Source organism: Schistocerca cancellata, chromosome 1, assembly GCF_023864275.1.
Source record: "Schistocerca cancellata isolate TAMUIC-IGC-003103 chromosome 1, iqSchCanc2.1, whole genome shotgun sequence".
Taxonomy (NCBI): Eukaryota; Metazoa; Arthropoda; class Insecta; order Orthoptera; family Acrididae; genus Schistocerca; species Schistocerca cancellata.
Window position 1 is genome coordinate 1,106,899,626 of NC_064626.1, and position 20,180 is coordinate 1,106,919,805.

At 42.2% G+C, this 20,180-nt stretch overlaps 1 protein-coding gene across 1 annotated transcript in view; it reads right to left on the reverse strand.

Annotated features, from left to right (window-relative positions):
• Positions 1-20,180, reverse strand: part of LOC126091996 (frequenin-1) — a 282,981-nt gene that overhangs the window by 100,052 nt on the left and 162,749 nt on the right. The gene's annotated exons all lie outside the window — the stretch shown is intronic.

The window sequence follows — 20,180 nt, forward strand, 5'->3', positions numbered from 1 at the left end:
TAGCCGTCCCAAGAGGATGTGTTTTCGTTGTGCTACACATTTCACGTCGTTTTTATGAGATATACTGAATCTCATTTCACCTTTGGCATGCTAGTGTAGAAGTGAAAACAAAATCAGCTGATTTGCAAATTATGTACAGTCCGCTAGTTTATATACTTAAATATATGTTCATAAGCCGAACCTAAGATTAGAATCACGTGTGGTATATAAGATCATGTGGAAAACTTAGGTACAAAATATTGACATGAAATTTAAACGTGTTTTGCGTGCTGGTGTTATTTACACTTGTACAGGTGTGATGTTGTATTTTGTAGTACTCAACTGTCTATTTTATGTATAGCCTGTGCTTTTCCCGGTCGTGATACAGTGCATGGTATTACAGCGTTAAATGCAAACTTTACGTGTGCTTTTCAGAAACTTTGGTTACAGTATCCTGGTTCACAACCAACGGTTCCTAGTTTCATTATATATTTGCGTGAAAAAGGTATATTTCTGAAAAATTTCTGACACTTGCAAACATCTTCGTAAACTAAGAGTGTTTTTCATAGTCTATTTCGTAATAAACCAGTGTATAAAAACTTCATATCACTAACCAGTGCACACTGTAGACGCACTGAGTACACTAGAAATACCACCTGCCATGAAGACCACATTGATACTCCGCCACCATTTTACATTCCTCGCGTTTCCCATTTGTCTGCTTGAAAAATGGAGTCAGTATTCCTTCATACTGAAGCAGATGTTAAGCTGGGGAAATGAAAGAGTGTTAGTTATCGATCGTAGATCATGAACATACCGTGTTCCAGTAACGTAACTAAATTGTAAAAGTATGTTGTAGAATGTGGGAGGCTTTATTACTACCTTACGCCATATTTCGCCAACCTTATTTTGTGTAAATAAGAAATTGTCTGCTGTACTTGTAGAACACGTTTAAGAGATAATGTTTCAAGTGTATTTGTAAAGAAGTTTACTATAATTTTTAAGTTCATTACATAGTTTACAGTTTCATTCCCTGATAAAAATCCTGTGGCGAGTATTTCATACATTTCTCTTGTTAATGGAATGAGACGAACTTTTACTACATGGTAATGTAACAATTACTTTCGTCACACACCTCATGGTGGGTAGGACATTATACATAGAGATTAGATGTTTACTAACACTCATGGTTATAGGACATGATTTCCCCGCGTGAATCTGTGGACGTAGTGTAATAACGGAGCTGCAGCACAAAGTGGGAATTCACAAGGGGCCAACTGTGAAACCGCGAGCGACGGTGGGAGCAGGCAGACAGGCGCCAGCATGCAGCCCGCAGCACACGGCCTTTGTGGCTTCAGGCGGCACCCACAGGGCGCTGTCTGGCACCGCCTCCAGCAGCTGAGACTGCCCGCCACACAGAGGGCGCTGTCCCAGCCACCGCGCTTCCAGAGACCGCTGTTGAATGTGCACGCTGTCTGCAAAGCCCTCCTGAGGGATACAGGCTCCCGTGCTGATGTACAACGTGTGTGGTTGTGATACAGATCTAATGGAAATAACATTTTCGCTCAAGTATCTGATAATTTAACTTACGACTTAAATGGTCTGCTATTACACCAGTATGACTAACAATTATCCCTTTAATATATCCAGTAGTTATTGTAATTAGCGTATCAGGTCGTTGTGCAGGCAAATTCAAGTAGCATTCCAAAGTCAGTGACGTCAAACATGTTCTTCGTATGGATTCCACAAACCAAACAAATGTAGATTTTGCTCAACTAGCTTAAATTTACCATTTTCGAAAAAGGCACGTTTTAACTGGTAATGAGCATTTCAACAAGTGGTAACTCACGGACCCACAGATATTCGTGTATTACCTCATTTTAGCTCGTGCAAGAGCTTCAATTTACGCGCGCAACGGCCTGGTTGACTGACGTCAGTTATACTGAAATCGGAAACGGTCCAATATATCAAATTTTTTTCTTAACAGTTATTTCCCAGCCCAGCTAATCCTGCAGTACTCTTACGAGCTTTTCAGACTGTTTCTGAGCACCCTGATTTGTTTATTACGACTATAGTTACAAATTCATTTAAAGGAAAAAATCACATATTATCAAAAGTAAATTTTGCTTGATGATTTGGAATAATCCAAATTTCAAGAACAAGAAATTAAAATTTTTGAGAGCAGTAACTACCACGATTAACCTTAACGAAATACTGCCTCTTCATTTTCACACATTGGATATCAAGTTCCATTACACCTTCCACAGGCAACTCGTCCTTTATTCCAAAATCGGAAACGTTATCTTTTCATCCTGTCTTCTCTCATCTATATTCCACCGGAATGAGAGCAAGACTATGCCAAATCCAACACTCACATACACAGTTCAGTAATCACAACCTCCGCTTGTTAAGTTGCAACCTGCATCGCACACGCAGTGCACCCCTCCCCCCTCCTCCTGTAATAATTGGGAACGGCTAACTGCTTATTAAGTCTGAGCTTTTGCTGTTCACATGTACAAATCGAAGGCACTAATCACAGCGATGTCAACACAACAGTAAAGCATGTAATGGGAATTACAGTGCGTTTGTAAATTGAAATCGGGGAAACTGCAGCAAAACGTACACAGAATTACAGAAGAAATTATTTTCTCATTTAAGTTACAGCTGTAAAATATTATGTTAGATATGATCATCAGCCGACCTTCGCATACAGACAGAAAAACGTGACAGAGGAATTTAATTTGAAATAGGTGTAAATTGCGGCTATCGAAATAAACAATGCTTCTTTACAACAGTAATACATTTTCAACTTATAGGCCTCAAGATATATCCAAGATTTTACTGTACGCGTCATGCCCTTCCTCCTCGCGATACTTCCTCTAGGCAGTCGGCGAAATTATAATGATAATTGTTTCTGGATTTGATCTTTAATTTTATATACGACTACCAGACAATTTGTGTCATGACTTCAGCACGACTCAGTAGCCTGAAGATGTTCTACGAACGGTACCGGACGTCACACAATAAATATGCAATAATACAGTTGGGGTTATTTTCATCAGTCATTAGCATAACTCCAGTGTGACGTAGAGCGATGAAACTCGCATATCTGTGGCTTTGCTTCCTGTGATTGATACAGTTAAGGAACTTTAACATGTTAATGTTTAAAGATCTGATTATACTGCAGTTAATAAAATAAATACCAAACACTGAATTGTGTATACAGAACTGTTACTTGGATTCAACAAAAAAAGGTCCACATTTGAGTTTATCTTCTAGGCGATTACTGATACTATCAGAACCACAGTGTGTTTAGCTTTTCCACTAAAATAAATGTAGCTTCAATTATTGTCTATTTGTAGAATATTCAAACAACGTTTTCTTGTAATTTTTCAAATAACTAAAAAATAATCGCTTATGTTAGTAAACGTTGTCATGTATTTCTCTGTCGGCACTGGTAGGTGCTACTGTGCTGTCGTTAACGAAGAGATGAATTTCAGGTGAACAATCTCTCTACGGTACTTACCTGTTTACTTCCACGCGCTATCCCTTCGATTAATCCCTATTTAGAATAAAAAAACAACAAAATCGGAAGTGGCATATTTTGCGCGAAATATTGATCTTTGCTTTATCGGGAAAGATAAGTTTAAACTTCACGTAGAATGTAATATTTGGGCAAATTTAGATGCAAAACATTCTCTCAGGCCAACAATGCGCCCTCTTTCAAATCCACTGATTTGGCGGGACGGTTTGCACTTACGTCTGCGTGGCATCCTGCACGTCTGCTAAAGACACACTGATCCATACCTTCGGCTTATAGCGACAACAAGAGTCACAGGTATATGTTACCGGTGTGCGGTGTTGCGCCGCGATAGTAGCGTTAACGTTGAACCCGCGGGCTGACATGATTCAAATGCTAATCATCTCTGCAGAACATATTAATGTTCACGTCCTGTGAATATAAACGTCCTACCTCTAATCGTTCAAGGTACTCTGCTTTTTCTGAACTTGAGTGTATTTACAAGTACTACCCCATTTTACAGTAGCAGGCTAGCGGGCATAGAAATATTAACTGTTCTGATGTCAGGCTGTACCCAAAATGAAAGACATTGACAACTGGAACATCGATTTGAGGTGCCACTATAGGTGCAGTATCTGATGTTAGTGGTTCCCGAAATGTTGAAGGACGTTCACATAGAGGAATTCTGGTGCCCTTGCTATTCGAGTGATAACGTCGCTCTGCAGTATGTCACCAGTCAGGTCCTTTGCTTGTGGACAGCTATTATGGCCAATTGTAAATGAAGTAATTACGAGTATCAAAAGCAGCATCGAAGCTATTTTACATTAGGTGTTAATTATGCAATAGATACCCTAGCCCAAACGCTGCCGAAGCCATGTTGGGGTGATTACGAATAAACGTGGTGTTTTGTGCTGTGCCCTCTCGCCATATATGAAGGTCTCGTCTATTCGAATGTCTCCAGTTAAGGTACGTAACGCATTCAGCAAAAGCCGAAGACTCCTGGAGTAAAACCATATTCTGGTATCATTCTCGTGTCTGCTTGGTAAGTATGCAACATAAGTAAGCGCAACATTTTTATCTCAAGTTACGGAACACATATTGTCGAAACTAAACTTTTGTTGTTCACGTATTTTCAGCCAGTTTCAGGTGTCATTTATAAATTGATAGATGTCATCCTATGCGACCATGAGCCATCATAATGTGATATGTTGCAGCAGCAGAGCCAATGTTTCGATCATACTATTAACAAACAGTAAGCAACCCTTACTTCTTCTTGTAGTAACACTGAGATGAACTCATATAAATCACTCTCTTAGGTTGCATAAGGATATATTCAGATATCCCTAATTATATTCATCGCTACATTTTCGTCTTCATATCATCGGTTGGATAATTTTTTATTGAAGTCGCTGACTAATGCACTTGCGAACATGACAATAGTAAACAATATACTGCTGATACACAGCAACCAACGGTGATGTTGCTTTCTGGCAAGACCCAATGTGTTCAAGCACATCACTTAAGGCTGCCGCAGTTTAAGAGCAGCTAAACGTTTCAATAAAGAACAGTGTGACGTGAGAGGGAGCGAGGACGAATATCTACTTTCTTTTGACGTCAATTTCAACAGAGACTGACACTGGATTCTGCCTGGTGTTGCTCAATGGCCTTCGTTGTCAATTTGTCCTTGATTGTAAGCGAGGGGTTTGACAATACATATATAAAGTACGTAAGTCAACAGTCAATGTAAAACTCAGAACATTACCTTGTAGCGTGCGTAGAATGAAGTCATAGATAAAATGGGACAAAGGGGCTTAATAGAGTCAAGAGACGCTATCTAATACGTCGTTCTGTACTTAACAGGTTTGCAACTGAACAGTGACGTGTGTGTGTTTCTTGTTAGCTGTCCGTAGCCAGCAGAGGTATAGCAGGTCCTTATGAATCGCAGTACCTTCCCTGTTCGGATCAAAAGAAAATACGAAGTGATCATTATGTATTTTGCTTAGATCTATCAGTGTGCGTTCAGCTGTGGAAACCTCTCGTTCAGCTTTGTGTAGTTCTCCGCTGTAAACAGTTACATGAGCAAGACATACTTATTTTTGTTCAGCGCAGTACAATCACAGTTATGAAACGGAATAACGGTCAGATTTGTAAAACCGTTCAAAATTTGGGCAAGCATCTCCAGGTTGTGAGGCAAATGCTCACCTGTTCCCACAGGCCACGTTCCTACCTCGATAATATGTTACTGAATATGTTACTGAATTCAATACGGCAATTCGCCCTTCTCATCTGGACAGCAACTTAAATAAAAATTGCTCCTTTGAAACCTCCCGCGTTTAACAAAATATCAGAGGTACCGAGATATCCCGAGCTGAAATTCTTTTTGCGCCATCTTCAAAATTTCTCTGGTCTGCTTCCAGAAAAATAGTACTGTAACAGCCGGACCTGCCGGTAACTGCAGTGATTTTTACAAAACTACCGTTTCTTGAGTACTTTAATTTTCTCAATTTCCTTCTATCATATGCCAATATTTAACATTTACACTTACGTGGCACACCCAAACGTTCTAGATTCCTACAAATTCTCCCTCAAATAACGCTTCCAGTAAAATATTTATCATTTTTTGAAGCTGTTTGACTTGACCAACTATCCCACCATCGTCTATTATTTCTTAGACATCTTCATTTCTTAATTTTGAGGTCACTCTGAAACCACAGACCTCAAATGCCATCAGTTCTCCTCCTGTAAGCCGTCCTTTTACTTCCTTACACAACGGTGCAAAAAATGGCTGTGAGCACTATGGGACTTAACATCTGTGGTCATCAGTCCCCTAGAACTTAGAACTTCTTAAACCTAACTAACCTAAGGACATCACACACATCCATGCGCGAAAGAGGATTCGAACCTGCGACCGTAGCGGTCACGCGGTTCCTGACTGAAGCGCCTAGAACCGCACGGCCACACCGGCCGGCCACAACGGTGCACCAACGGTGTTATTTCAGAACTCTGAAAAGCAACATTCACAGTAAAACTTCTGCAAAAAGACTGGTAATTAACTGTGATTCCAAAGATACGACATTCGCTTCGGTGTTCGTACATGTGACTTCAATTCGACAAAAGTTTGTCAACAGAACAAGCACTTTAAGGTGACAACAGATGCACGCTAAAGACGCTTCATGAAATTTAAATTCCATTTTGTATTCGTACTGTTACTTGTGGAATTATAGGACCAAATTTCTGCTTCTGAGCGGATTCCAGCGGACTGCTTCACCTTGCCGCTAATAAAGTGACGCGTCTCTTGTTCTCGCGGTATTGTCACAAACAAGTTCATTAGCGAGCTTATCAAAGTTCCAGGGTGTTGCACGCAGACGGCGCGAGCGGCGTCTCCCCTCTTTTTGCAGCAGACAAAGACCCGGACCCCGCACCAGACCCAGACGCGTCTAGGGAGTACCGGGGAATGCGGGCAACCCGGCGCACGGTGAATGTTCCCGCAGAGCAAACACGACGGGGTGACCCATGCGCCTGTAATTCGGTTTCGCCCGCCACCTAGGGGCGCCGCACGCGACACGTGCCTCGAATCGAAACACCCAACCGAGGACGAGGAAGTCCCAACGAGCCCCACGTTTTCTTCAAATAGGGGCATGCTGTGCGACCTGCCATCTCCCCAAGCGAAACACTCCATCCCTTGTAGAGTCGCTTGGTGACGAGGACACCACATAGAATATGCTTTATAATGCTTATCACCTAATGTTTATTTGACTTCACTCGTCCATTATTTACCTTTACAGTGATATACTGCCAGCAGGCACATTGCTGCACTTTATCGTTTCCTCCATAAAAATGGAAATAATCCATACGTACAATAAAAATGGATTTACTTACGTATTTCTGTACGTATGTTCCACATCTACTTCTAAACCACTGGACCGATTTCAACCAATCTTGGTACACAAATCACTTACTGAAACTTCCTCGCAGATTAAAAGTGTGTGCTGGACCGAGACTGGAACTCGGGGCCTTTGCCTTTCACTCGAAGAGTTCGAGTCTCGGTCCGGCACACAGTTTTAACCTGTCAGGAAGTTCCATATCAGCGCATACTCCGCTATAGAGTGAAACTTTCTCTGTCCAAAAATCCCCCAGGCTGTGGCTAAGCCATGTCATCGCAATATCCTTTCTTGCAGGAGTGCTAGTTCTGCAAGGCCTGCAGGAGAGCTTCTGTGAAGTTTGGAAGGTAGGCAGAACTTAAGCTGTGAGGGCGGGTCGTGGGTGCTTGGGTAGCTCAGGTGGTAGAGCAATTGCCCACTACAGATGAAGGCCCAGAGTTCGAGTCTGGGTCCGGCACACAGTTTTAATCATCCAGGAAGTTTCATATCAGCGCACACAATGCTGCAGAGTGAAAATTTCCTTTAGAAATAATTTACTGTCTGCAAAGAATCGCTATGGAGGAAAGGGCCACCTACCTGTCGAAGATGCGGCGGTGAACAAGCAGTACAGCCCATAGCGCGTTACTATCCATACTTTATTCATGCAGTATTTCAGAATGAGAGCCCTTGTTGACTTACAACAAACATCGAACATAATTTCGAACTTCTACGAAACTTTTTCTCGCTGACATCACGACAAAATGATGTAAGGAAAGGTTATGAATTACTTACCTTTTCGCTGTTTATGCAGTAAAACTATCGCATGAAGCATTATGTTTTTGTCTATTACTTTTTTACTACTAACTGTGTATTCACGACATCGTTTATTTACATATACCACTAAATATACCAGCAAAATTATATCATTTTATGACATTACAGGAGATGTGACATCATAAAAACTGAGACTCGTGAAAACTGCCGCATCACTCACGACGTTTACAATCTATTATTTCTTTGCTGCTAACTCCATTTGCAACTCATTTTGCAGACAGTATCCACATATATCACTGAACATATGTACGAAAATATCAATACACGATACATAGTTCAGGATATACAACGTTATAAACATTGAGCTCCTTGAAAATGAAACCGTAGGTTAAAATTGGCTGGAGATACAGTGAAATATAAGTACAAATACGCAGATAATATTGTAAACATATATGAAGTATATTCGACGTACGCATGTACGGGTAAAGCCTTGGGTAAACATCTTATCCTAAAAACTTGTAACGATTTCAGTCGAGTTTGGTACGTATATTAGTTATGATGTTGTGGGGAGTAAGAACCACCAGCCCCCTATTGAGTTTGGGGTGATAACGTGGAGAGAAGTTGGAGAAAGAAATTGACAGACAGAGGGGGAAAGGAGGAGATGGGCAAAAATAGTGGGGAGGAGATGTATGAAGTAAGGGGGAGGGGAAATTGGGCAGAGAGAGGGAAGAGGAGGAAAAACACAGAGAAGAAAGAGAAGGAGCTGGACAAAGGAAGAGATGAGATGGGCAGAGAGTGTCAGGAGGAGAAGATGCACACAGAGAGAGGGGAGGAGGAAGTGGTCAGAGAAAGGGAAGAGGAGGAGATGATAGAGAGAGTGGAGTAGAAGGACAGAGAGGGAAGGAGGTGATGGACAAAGAGAGTAAGCAGGAGGAAATAGAGGGGAGAGGAGGAAATGGACAATAGGGAGAGGAGAAGATGGGCTGAGGTGGAAGGAGCAGATAGGCAGAGGGGGAAAGAGCCTATGAACAAAGGTGGGAGGAGCAGATGGACAGTGAAGGAGGGTGGAGGAGGTTAACAAAGAGAGGGTTGGAGGAGAAGGACAGAGAGAGGAGAAGGAGGTAGCCAAAAATAGAGGAAAGGAGGATCTGAAATAAGGAAGGTTGGAATACATACGCAAGGAAATCTTAGAATTCAGCTAGTTTAAATAAAAATTTTGATGTGATAAATATCGATAAATATTTATGAAGTTCTTTTGTTCTATGGAGATGCTGATGGTGGGAGATTCTTAGTAATACTAGCTGCGAGAATTGAATAAGTCTGTGGGATTGAAGTGGTTATTGTATAAAAGTTGTATGTGTGTGAATGTTGAACTTTTTGTAGATGCAAGGTTTAGGGCGGACTATGGCTGATACGAAAAGTTGTCCTACGACCTGGTTACCTCTTTTGAGAGGGCGAGACGATTCGAGATATGCTGGGGCAATGTGTGGAGGTAGAGAGAATTTGGGACGTGTTAATTGTGGTGCGACAGCAAGCCGGAGATCTCGAGGATTAGAGACAAAACAGGAATTGGCACTGGAGTTTTCGGGAAATGTAAGACAGGCGAAGATGTTCTAGGTGTCGACGTTATAAGTTGCTACAGTATAAAGATGGGAGAACTTACTTGTTACAAAGAAGTGAGATGAAGTGTGTGACGTTCTAGCATTTGGAAACAGCGTAACGTTCGGAAGAAGTGGAGCTCCTAGCAACATTCGAATACGTGAGAATTGAGAGAATAAGCGTTTAGAATGTGTGAATGATCGATGTTCATGTCTCATGTAATGTTAGCTTTAGCCATTTGTCAGCTTTCTTTTAGATGGTGGCAGTAGATTGGGATTCTCGGTAACTTTTTAAATGACTGTGATTCCATAGTATTTCATTGTCTTAGGTAGGTCGATTGAACAGTTGTGGCTCGTGTGGTCGCTACGTAAACTTCCTCTGTATTTTTCTTTATATGGCCTCCGTTTATGTAGGTTTGATAAATATCGTTGGCTATACCAGGAAATGAAATAACTGAGCTGGAGCCAGAACAAACATTGGGATGAAAGGAATGTAGGATATTTGGCAAGGAAAGGGCCGTGATATGTACTGGTAAATGCCCTATTTATTACTATGGACACAAAATATTTATTTGGTCTGATCTGTTTTATTTTCCAAGACAGCTTCTGATAAGAATCCAAAGAGATTATGGACAACAAAGGCGTACAAAGTTTACATGAGCCCCTTCACACGCACTAGCAGAGGATGCTGAAAGTCGAGCGAGCAGGCCAACCATGTGAGGTCGACCAACCTTGGCTGCCGCTGTCAAAAATTCCACCGCCAAATGAAGGTGAAAATTAGGTATGGTTTGCCTCTGCAGTTTTTGCCGCTCACGATTCATAATGAAATTGATGGCAGCTTCATGTCTCAGGATGCGTGCAACAAACCGATCCTCCCTTCGGTCTATTTCTGATATAAATTTTTCTCCCCAATCCAGTTTAATACATCCTCATTAATACCTCGTTATTCGATATAGTCGTCTGATTCCATCATTCTTCTGTAGCACCACATTTCAAAAATTTCTATCCTGTTCTTGTCTTTTCTATTTATCGTCCATGTCTCACTTCCGTAACAGGTTGCACTCCAAACACATTAAGAAATATCTTTCTAACTTTTAGGTTTATATATTCGATATTAACAGATTTCTCTTTTTCATGCAGCTTTTCTTCCTATTGACAGTCTTTATTTGACTGACCACGTTATAGAATTCACTTTATGGTTTACAGTACCTAAAACGTAGGTATTACTTTTTCATTTCTGAATGTGTCTTCAGTCACCAGGACACAAAGATTTTTTCCTTTATAAAAATAAAAAAAGTGGAAATTGAGGTTCAAATTGTTTGAACACAGTTAACATACTTTCTAAGTATACAATGGGCACAAGTATGATGGAAGTGATGAAGCAACTGTAGCGCAAGAGGTATTTTTTATACTGGTGCAAAACAACCCACAGGAGAAAGATAGTTGATTTTAACAGTAATTCGATAGCAATAATATAATTTCGTAGCACAGAAAATCGCAATTTTTTAGCTAACTGTTCTCAACTTCTTAACTGAATCTGTGCTGCCTGCTACTATTGTTTTTTTATTTTGTTTATGCAGAATCGAAACATATAAGCTTCGTTGGTTATTTGTTACCTGAAACAGGCCTCGCGCCTACTTTTAAGAAATTTGCCTCACTTGTGGACCCACTTCAATAAAAGTCATCAAATTTTTCTTTCATAGTGACTATGGTAGTAAACAAAAAGATGAACATCTGTTTTGTTACCTATATTTGACATGGTTTTCATCGCGAATTTCACATTGTAAGAGCAGAACCATTTTATTATGGATTATCTCAAGGTCTTTTTGAATTACTTCCTGAAACAAAAATATATGCTTTTGTTCAGCATTAGCATTCAAATGGTATGTAAAGCGTATTCATGAGTTCCTTACAGACTGATCAAATCCCACATTCTTTCTCGGATGTAAAAGTGCGGCCCGTCTCCGTTAATGATTCCGCGACGAAAATTTTTCCATTTTCACAAATCCATCTCTTTATTCCCTCGCGAAGCTCTTTTAAGAATTCCGTTTACAGCGCACCGTCACGTCTGTGATTAAAAGAGCTTAGTGAGAGATAAGAAATAATTTGACGTTAACGAAACGTGCGATTTTTTTAAGGCCTTCTATTATTTTCTGTCACAGATAAAGAAATGCAATTTAACTACAGGAATATGTCGACCTATGGGTCGAAGAAACACCACAAATAGTGTTCCTATCTCCAAAAAAGTGAACCGAAGGATATGAATAATTGTTAATATTTGACATGGTATTATACAGTTTTGAGCTACATCTACTGACACACAGACTTCTAGTTTCTGTTTCCTTTTAATGTTAATAGCGATAAGCCATTTTTAGTTATGAGTTAGTCCAGTTCTACGAACTGCAAGTACGAAGATCGTGATAAAAGTCTCTGTATATGTCGCTCATAAGAAAACGAATTGTGGTATGGGTTATATTTGTGGATAAGTAGAATAAAGTCCGACATTAATACGTAAAATAGGAATTAGTTCTCAGAATTTTATAACCGTTATTCTGCCTTTTAGACGCATATCTTCTACTCAATATGGCTTGCATTTACTTGCATACCTTGACGAGAATGGCACCTATTATTTCCACACCAAGCTAAAGAAGAAAATTAATGTTCATCTAGAACATGGATTAGAGTCAAACTTGCATCAGTTTCATATAAACTTCCTCTTTTTGTGAAATATATGTCTGCGGAAGCATCAATCTGCATTAGCTGGTGGAAGTATTAAATAATTTGAATTTAAAATCATGGCAAATCTATTCGCCTATTTCCAAAAGTTTGGAGCACTGAATTGGAATTGATGCTATTCTGCCTCAGACTATTTATCATAGTTCCCAATACTGGGATACAATAACAGAAAAATTTGTTAAGTTGTGTTTTCAGTTTTAAATTAATAACATCTAGAATATTTTCTTTATGAAAGGATTCGTGGCTTGATGTCATACTATATTCAGTAATTTAAGGCCGATGCGTAATCGGAGTTCTGTAAACCGACCTTACTACAGAACAGCATTAAAGGAAATGATCGGACACATTTTGAGGCGTCGTAATTTGGTAATATTAGGTACTGAGATATACAAAAGTCGTAGAGCAAGCATCGAATAAAACAACTAGATTCAAGTGGACGTTAGTTGCAGCAGTTACGCAGATATGAAGAGACTTGCACAGGACTGCCTATCGTCACATTTATGTATGCTGAAAAAAATGTTCAAATGTGTGTGAAATCTTATGGGACTTAACTGCTAAGGTCATCAGTCCCTAAGCTTACACACTACTTAACCTAAATTATGCTAAGGTCACACCCATGCCCGAGGGAGGATATGAACCTCCGCCGGGACTAGCCGCACAGTCCATGACTGCAGCGACCTAGACCGCTCAGCTAATCCCGCGAGGCTAGCATACAAGCTGTATTCCATGGGCTTGTCCGTCGCTACATGTGTAACGGTCTCTTGAGTTACATAACTGCACACCGCTCGTAAGCCCAGCCAGTTAATGAAGGGTCAACTGACACATGTAGCAGCGTACTACCAAGCTCCTACGTATCATTTCCATAGTGATCGTACGGTAAGGTTAGAGTCATTATAGGGAGGACAGAGATGTTTAAACAATCTTTTTTCATAATTTCTGTACGGGAATGGAACGGGTAAAAGCTCTATTTGGTAAAATAATAAGTTCCAATTGCCGTGCACTTGTTAGTGGTTTGTATAGAATGAATGTAGATGCTTGCAGATGTACAGTCGTGGACTAAACGAGCGACACCCCTCGCCCTTTCGTTACGCTGATCCGCACACCTTTAAAGTCTGCTACACAGCATAACAGGCAAGGCGACGAAGTGCTACCAACATACTATGCGCAGGCGTGAAATTGAGAAACTATCCGAACTTTGTCACACATCTTTCAATCATGTGTAAGACTAAATTAATCCTGATTAGTGTGTTAAACACAACACAACAAAATTCTCGCGCCCCCAATACATTTTATTGCTACGTTTATTCTGTACCGGCGCTCTGTGGGTGTAAATATGAAAATCTCGTAGAATTTCATACTTGTTACTGCCTGCTTTTTCCTCTTCTGTCAATAATTGAATTGACTTAAGTGTGCCACTGAATAATTTTTTACTGAATTTCATTATGAATCTTCACGCATTGCTAAATTTGACAACTTTCATGGTAGGCCAGCAACGGTAATCCAGTATGATTCGTCTGGACGTTTATACAGACCGTTTCGCGGCCGAATGCGCATAAAATTTTGCTAATTCGTTACAATCTGGGGTACTTTGTCTTACTAAAATTGTCTAGACAAGACAGCCTAGACACAATGAGAGGAAGCCGAAAGGCACGCGCTTAAACTCACGCAGGCTGGCGTGATGTCTGAAACAGGATACGTAATGAATGCTATAAAGAAAAGTACGTAGCTTCTGGAATACTTAACTTTAATCCACAATTGTAGAACATCGCTCTTGATGATACATTAATAGAATCTCAATATCTATACTGGTAATGGCGCCTTGCTAGGTCGTAGCAAATGTAGCTGAAGGCTATGCTAACTATCGTCTTGGCAAATGAGAGCGTAATTCTCAGTAAACCATGGCTAGCAACGTCAGCTGTACAACTGGGGCGAGTGCTAGTACGTCTCTCTAGACCTGCCGTGTGGTGTCGCTCGGTCTGTAATTACTGACAGTGGCGACACGCGGGTCCGACGTATACTAGCGGACCACGGCCGATTTAAAAGCTACCACCTAGCAAGTGTAGTGTCTGGCGGTGACACCACAAAAATAGTTATGTTACCTGGATAAGCTGAAATTCATTTTTATTGGTACAGCTCGTACTAATTAGCGTTTCTTCTTTCACTTATATCTTATATTTGCGTGTTGTGTTTAACACACTAATCAGCATTAATACAGTCTTACACATGATTGAAAGCAGTGTGACAAAGTTCGGATTGTTTCTCAATTTCACGCCTGTGCATAGTACACTCCTGGAAATGGAAAAAAGAACACATTGAGCCCGGTGTGTCAGACCCACCATACTTGCTCCGGACACTGCGAGAGGGCTGTACAAGCAATGATCACACGCACGGCACAGCGGACACACCAGGAACCGCGGTGTTGGCCGTCGAATGGCGCTAGCTGCTCAGCATTTGTGCACCGCCGCCGTCAGTGTCAGCCAGTTTGCCGTGGCATACGGAGCTCCATCGCAGTCTTTAACACTGGTAGCATGCCGCGACAGCGTGGACGTGAACCGTATGTGCAGTTGACGGACTTTGAGCGAGGGCGTATAGTGGGCATGAGGGAGGCCGGGTGGACGTACCGCCAAACTGCTCAACACGTGGGGCGTGAGGTCTCCACAGTACATCGATGTTGTCGCCAGTGGTCGGCGGAAGGTGCACGTGCCCGTCGACCTGGGACCGGACCGCAGCGACGCACGGATGCACGCCAAGACCGTAGGATCCTACGCAGTGCCGTAGGGGACCGCACCGCCACTTCCCAGCAAATTAGGGACACTGTTGCTCCTGGGGTATCGGCGAGGAATATTCGCAACCGTCTCCATGAAGCTGGGCTACGGTCCCGCACACCGTTAGGCCGTCTTCCGCTCACGCCCCAACATCGTGCAGCCCGCCTCCAGTGGTGTCGCGACAGGCGTGAATGGAGGGACGAATGGAGACGTGTCGTCTTCAGCGATGAGAGTCGCTTCTGCCTTGGTGCCAATGATGGTCGTATGCGTGTTTGGCGCCGTGCAGGTGAGCGCCACAATCAGGACTGCATACGACCGAGGCACACAGGGCCAACACCCGGCATCATGGTGTGGGGAGCGATCTCCTACACTGGCCGTACACCACTGGTGATCGTCGAGGGGACACTGAATAGTGCACGGTACATCCAAACCGTCATCGAACCCATCGTTCTACCATTCCTAGACCGGCAAGGGAACTTGCTGTTCCAACAGGACAATGCACGTCCGCATGTATCCTGTGCCACCCAACGTGCTCTAGAAGGTGTAAGTCAACTACCCTGGCCAGCAAGATCTCCGGATCTGTCCCCCATTGAGCATGTTTGGGACTGGATGAAGCGTCGTCTCACGCGGTCTGCACGTCCAGCACGAACGCTGGTCCAACTGAGGCGCCAGGTGGAAATGGCATGGCAAGCCGTTCCACAGGACTACATCGATCGTCTCCATGGCAGAATAGCAGCCTGCATTGCTGCGAAAGGTGGATATACACTGTACTAGTGCCGACATTGTGCATGCTCTGTTGCCTGTGTCTATGTGCCTGTGGTTCTGTCAGTGTGATCATGTGATGTATCTGACCCCAGGAATGTGTCAATAAAGTTTCCCCTTCCTGGGACAATGAATTCACGGTGTTCTTATTTCAATTTCCAGGAGTGTATGTTGGTAGCACTTCGTCGCCTTGCCTGTTATGCTGTGTAGCAGACTTTAAAGCTGTGCGGGTCAGCATAACGAAAAGGCGAGGGGTGTCGCTCGTTTTGTCCACGACTGTACTAGCAATATCCTATTTACGCTGCAAATAAATCCCCTCCTTTTCCCAGAGCAAGATCTGCGAACGAAGAACGTTAGAGCTTGTGGGTTAGGAACTTAATGTTTGTTATTATGTTCTAATATCTTACTGAGCAACCGGTAGCAAATGTAGCTGATGCCGGTCGAAGGAGCCGTGACCGTCATACATACGTCCCGACAAGCGCTGCTGAGGGAGGCGCCCCATTGAGCCAGTAATGGCGCGAGTGGACACACGCGGCCTCAACGGACGCGACATCAATCTGGCGGGCAGAGAGCGGGCCTTGTAAGCGCTGGCCCCCTGTAACGGAGCGTGACGGACAGCGCCAGCTTCTGGGTTAAGGCAGTAGAGCGCAGCACGTACCACGCTGTGACCAACACGCCAACAGTGTGCAAACAAGCAGCAAGCCCATACATTGTCGGTCAACAAACTTTACTAGCATATAACATGTTACGATTTCAGATACAATACAAAGCAAAGAAGGGAAGGTGGAAGGGTGGGATGAGTACGTCTATACAAAAGAAACCAAATTGAAGACAATATTATACGGTCGTAACTGCACCACTAAGTGGATTACGCAGTCAGTATAGACCAACTGTTTTCCGTTCACGCATCCACACTTTAACACCCGACCTGCTGCCCAAGGGAAACTAAACATTACTTTCTTGATCTTGCCACCTGCAATTGGAGGTACTAACTAACCTAAAAACTTACTACTCGTTACTGCTATAATTATTAGTCTTCGTATGAAGTAAATACTGATGTATTGTTTTCAGCACACTGGTATTAGTCACCACTAGAAATATCCGCACTTATATCCCTAACATTCCGCATATTTCAAATATTACACGCTTCTCAAAATGCGGACCGTCCTACAGTTAGAGCGAAATTGTGAATTAATATTTTATAAATATTGAGTCAATGATTCGTTAAACACGGAACATGATAGAGATATATCAGTGGAATATCCTAAACAGATCACGAACCCTGGATACTCGGACAAGTAAAATGTTTCTCTGTTCATAATGCACCCCGTAACGCAGTGACAAACTGTATAGACTTGGTTCACGGTTAACACTAATTACCAAGGAGTGCTTGCAACAGTACGTTGTTGTTTCCTGGAGGACTGAGGATCCGTGCAGCGAGTGTGATATTGACGAGGAACATTACGATCTCGCCTTCCGAAACATTCAATCAAGATTCGTCAATTTTCAAATGAAGACTATGGACGCACCAGTTAATTGTCAGCCTATTTAAGCGAAAATTACTATTCACAAACCGCGCCCTAGCAACAGGAGCTGTATCAGAAGACCTGGACTAGAAGAAGGGATCGGTTGGTAGGACGTGTTCTGCGGCATCAAGGGATCACCAATTTAATATTTCAGGGCAGCATGGAGGGTAAAAGTCGTAGAGAGAGACCAAGAGATGAATACACTAAACAGATTCAGAAGGATGTAGGTTGCAGTAGGTACTGGGAGATGAAGAAGCTTGCACAGGATAGAGTAGAATGGAGAGCTGCATCATATCAGTCTCTGGACTGAAGACCACAACAACAACAACGTATGCTGAACAGAATGATTCACGTAAAACTGGCACCCTTTTCATTTTGTTAACCGATCAATATTGCAAAAATTGATCTTCGTTCTATGACAGTAATTATAGGCGCACTTAGTTTTGTTATTAGTTTAATGAACTTTACTCTTGTATTAACTGAGATACTGAAGTAATCATTTATCTCTTCGATCGATGTATTTTAAAAGTATTTGAATGCCCTTGAAAATACGAATACTGTGGTATAATGAGTGTTAACGTCAGTGTTGAAACACTTCACAAGAGTATCTGAGAGGTAAACTAAAGTTGAAAGGCAATGTGCGAATCGGCTATTGCTGTACAAATGTTGCCAAGTGGTGCTCTCGTGATGGATACCATCGTTGTATCAAGCCTTTGGACTGTTCACTTGTTTTCACAAAAGGTATTCACTTAAAAGGACAACGTAAAACATTTGAAATAGTTTTACTCATCCACAATAACCAAAACAAATTATATTGCAAGTAGCTAACTGCAAGGCATACGGTAACAGCCGGATTAAAATTAGAAAAAAATGTTTTATATAATTTTATTTAGAGTTTAAAGGGTCATTCTTGTTTGGAAAAATGTAATCGCAAAATTACTTTGATAAAATTGTTTCGAGAAACCGTTTAAGTATTGGTAGGCCTCATACGTTTCCATTGAAAGGCAGCAAATATCTGCGTTTAATGTCGTCTCTTTTCATACATATGGAAAATCTTAGTCAGAAGAAGAGAAAACGAATGTTCCAGACTGCAAATGAGTAATCGGACTTTAGGTGACAGCGAGACTTGAAAATGACAACTATTAGTGATTCCACCGGAATGGTCAACTTTCAAGAAAGACTACGGACACACGAAAACCAAAAAATTGAAGGTGATTTGCAAGGAAAACTGGTTGCATTTATTATTTGTAATCTAGCTGCACAGTTCATGTTGGTTCAAATGGCTCTGAGCACTATGGGACTTAACATCTGTGGTTATCAGTCCCCTAGAACTTAGAACTACTTAAACTTAACTAACCTAAGGACGCCACACACATCCATGCCCGAGGAAGGATTCGAACCTGCGACCGTAGCGGTCACGCGGTTCCAGACTGAAGGGCCTAGAACCGCACGGCCACATCGGACGGCACAGTTCATGTTGAGTTGTAAATGTATTAATTGGATACTTCACCGATTTGAAACTCGCTCTCTCAACCATCTTGCCATGCATGCCGTAGTAATGAAAACGTGATGCAGTTACCCGTACGCTGCTACAAGCAAAAGAATGGCAGAATAATTACTGTCACGCGATGTCTTGCAGTCATATCAACAAGCAGGCGTATTTTAAATTATTATTATCACAAAAATTCGTAAATCTGCTTCTATGTAGTCTACACAGTTGGACGAGTTTCCTGAACTCTGGTCAGTAATTACAAAAATGACACGTATTTTGCTGAACAGTGTCCATAAGACAACCTGCACCCAAAAATACGGGATTAATCAATCAAACTGGCTATTTTCAAGAATAAAAGATCAGAAAATGTGTCTGACTAAAATTAACTGGGAGTTTACTAAGGAAAATGGAAGAGAGACATTTACTTGTATAGATGTTTTACTTGAAATATGTCTGAGCTCCCACTCTATGTTTCTCTCTACGTTTCCTAAACGGTGACAGTGCTCACTGAAAACGGCTAAAACTTAAGTAGATCCCAACAAGTTCAGCGGAAATTTACAGACGCGAGTAGCGATGGCTGTAATTTAAATCGCTTTCGTTTTCCTAATAGAAAAAAAGTGAAATATGCCTGGAAGGTAGGTAGGAGGCAGTAATAAATGGCTACTTGCTGCCGACATCTACGGCCCTTGCATCCTCCTTCCCGCGCTCAGGTAATTACTTGCAGCCCTGCAGAAGAGAGAGGTAAGCTTCGCGGAGTGGCTTGCAGTACGCTTTCATTTTATTTTTCCTCCCAGTTTCGTGCTGCTCTGCACACCGTTCGGGGAAAATACGCCTCATATGCTCATTGCTAGCATTCGCTGTGTGGGCTCGCCTCAAAGTCCCCGGCCCGGACCCCGAGCACGGACGATCGCTGCAAGGACCACCGTCCGCTGGCCTGAGTTCAATTACGGCAGATCTGGGAGAGGACCTAAATCACGGCCTGGCGGAAGGGCCAGATGGAAATAGGGGGCGTGCGCCTGGGGCCCGGAAATGAGGCGCAGCTAGCGGACCAGAGTGTCCAGCCGGGCAAGGGGCGCTGACTGCGCACAGTAGGTGGCGGGGTTGCCGACTCAAGGGATCGGCGGTATCAGCGCTACAGGCACACTGAACACTGTCAACAGCGAAGTTA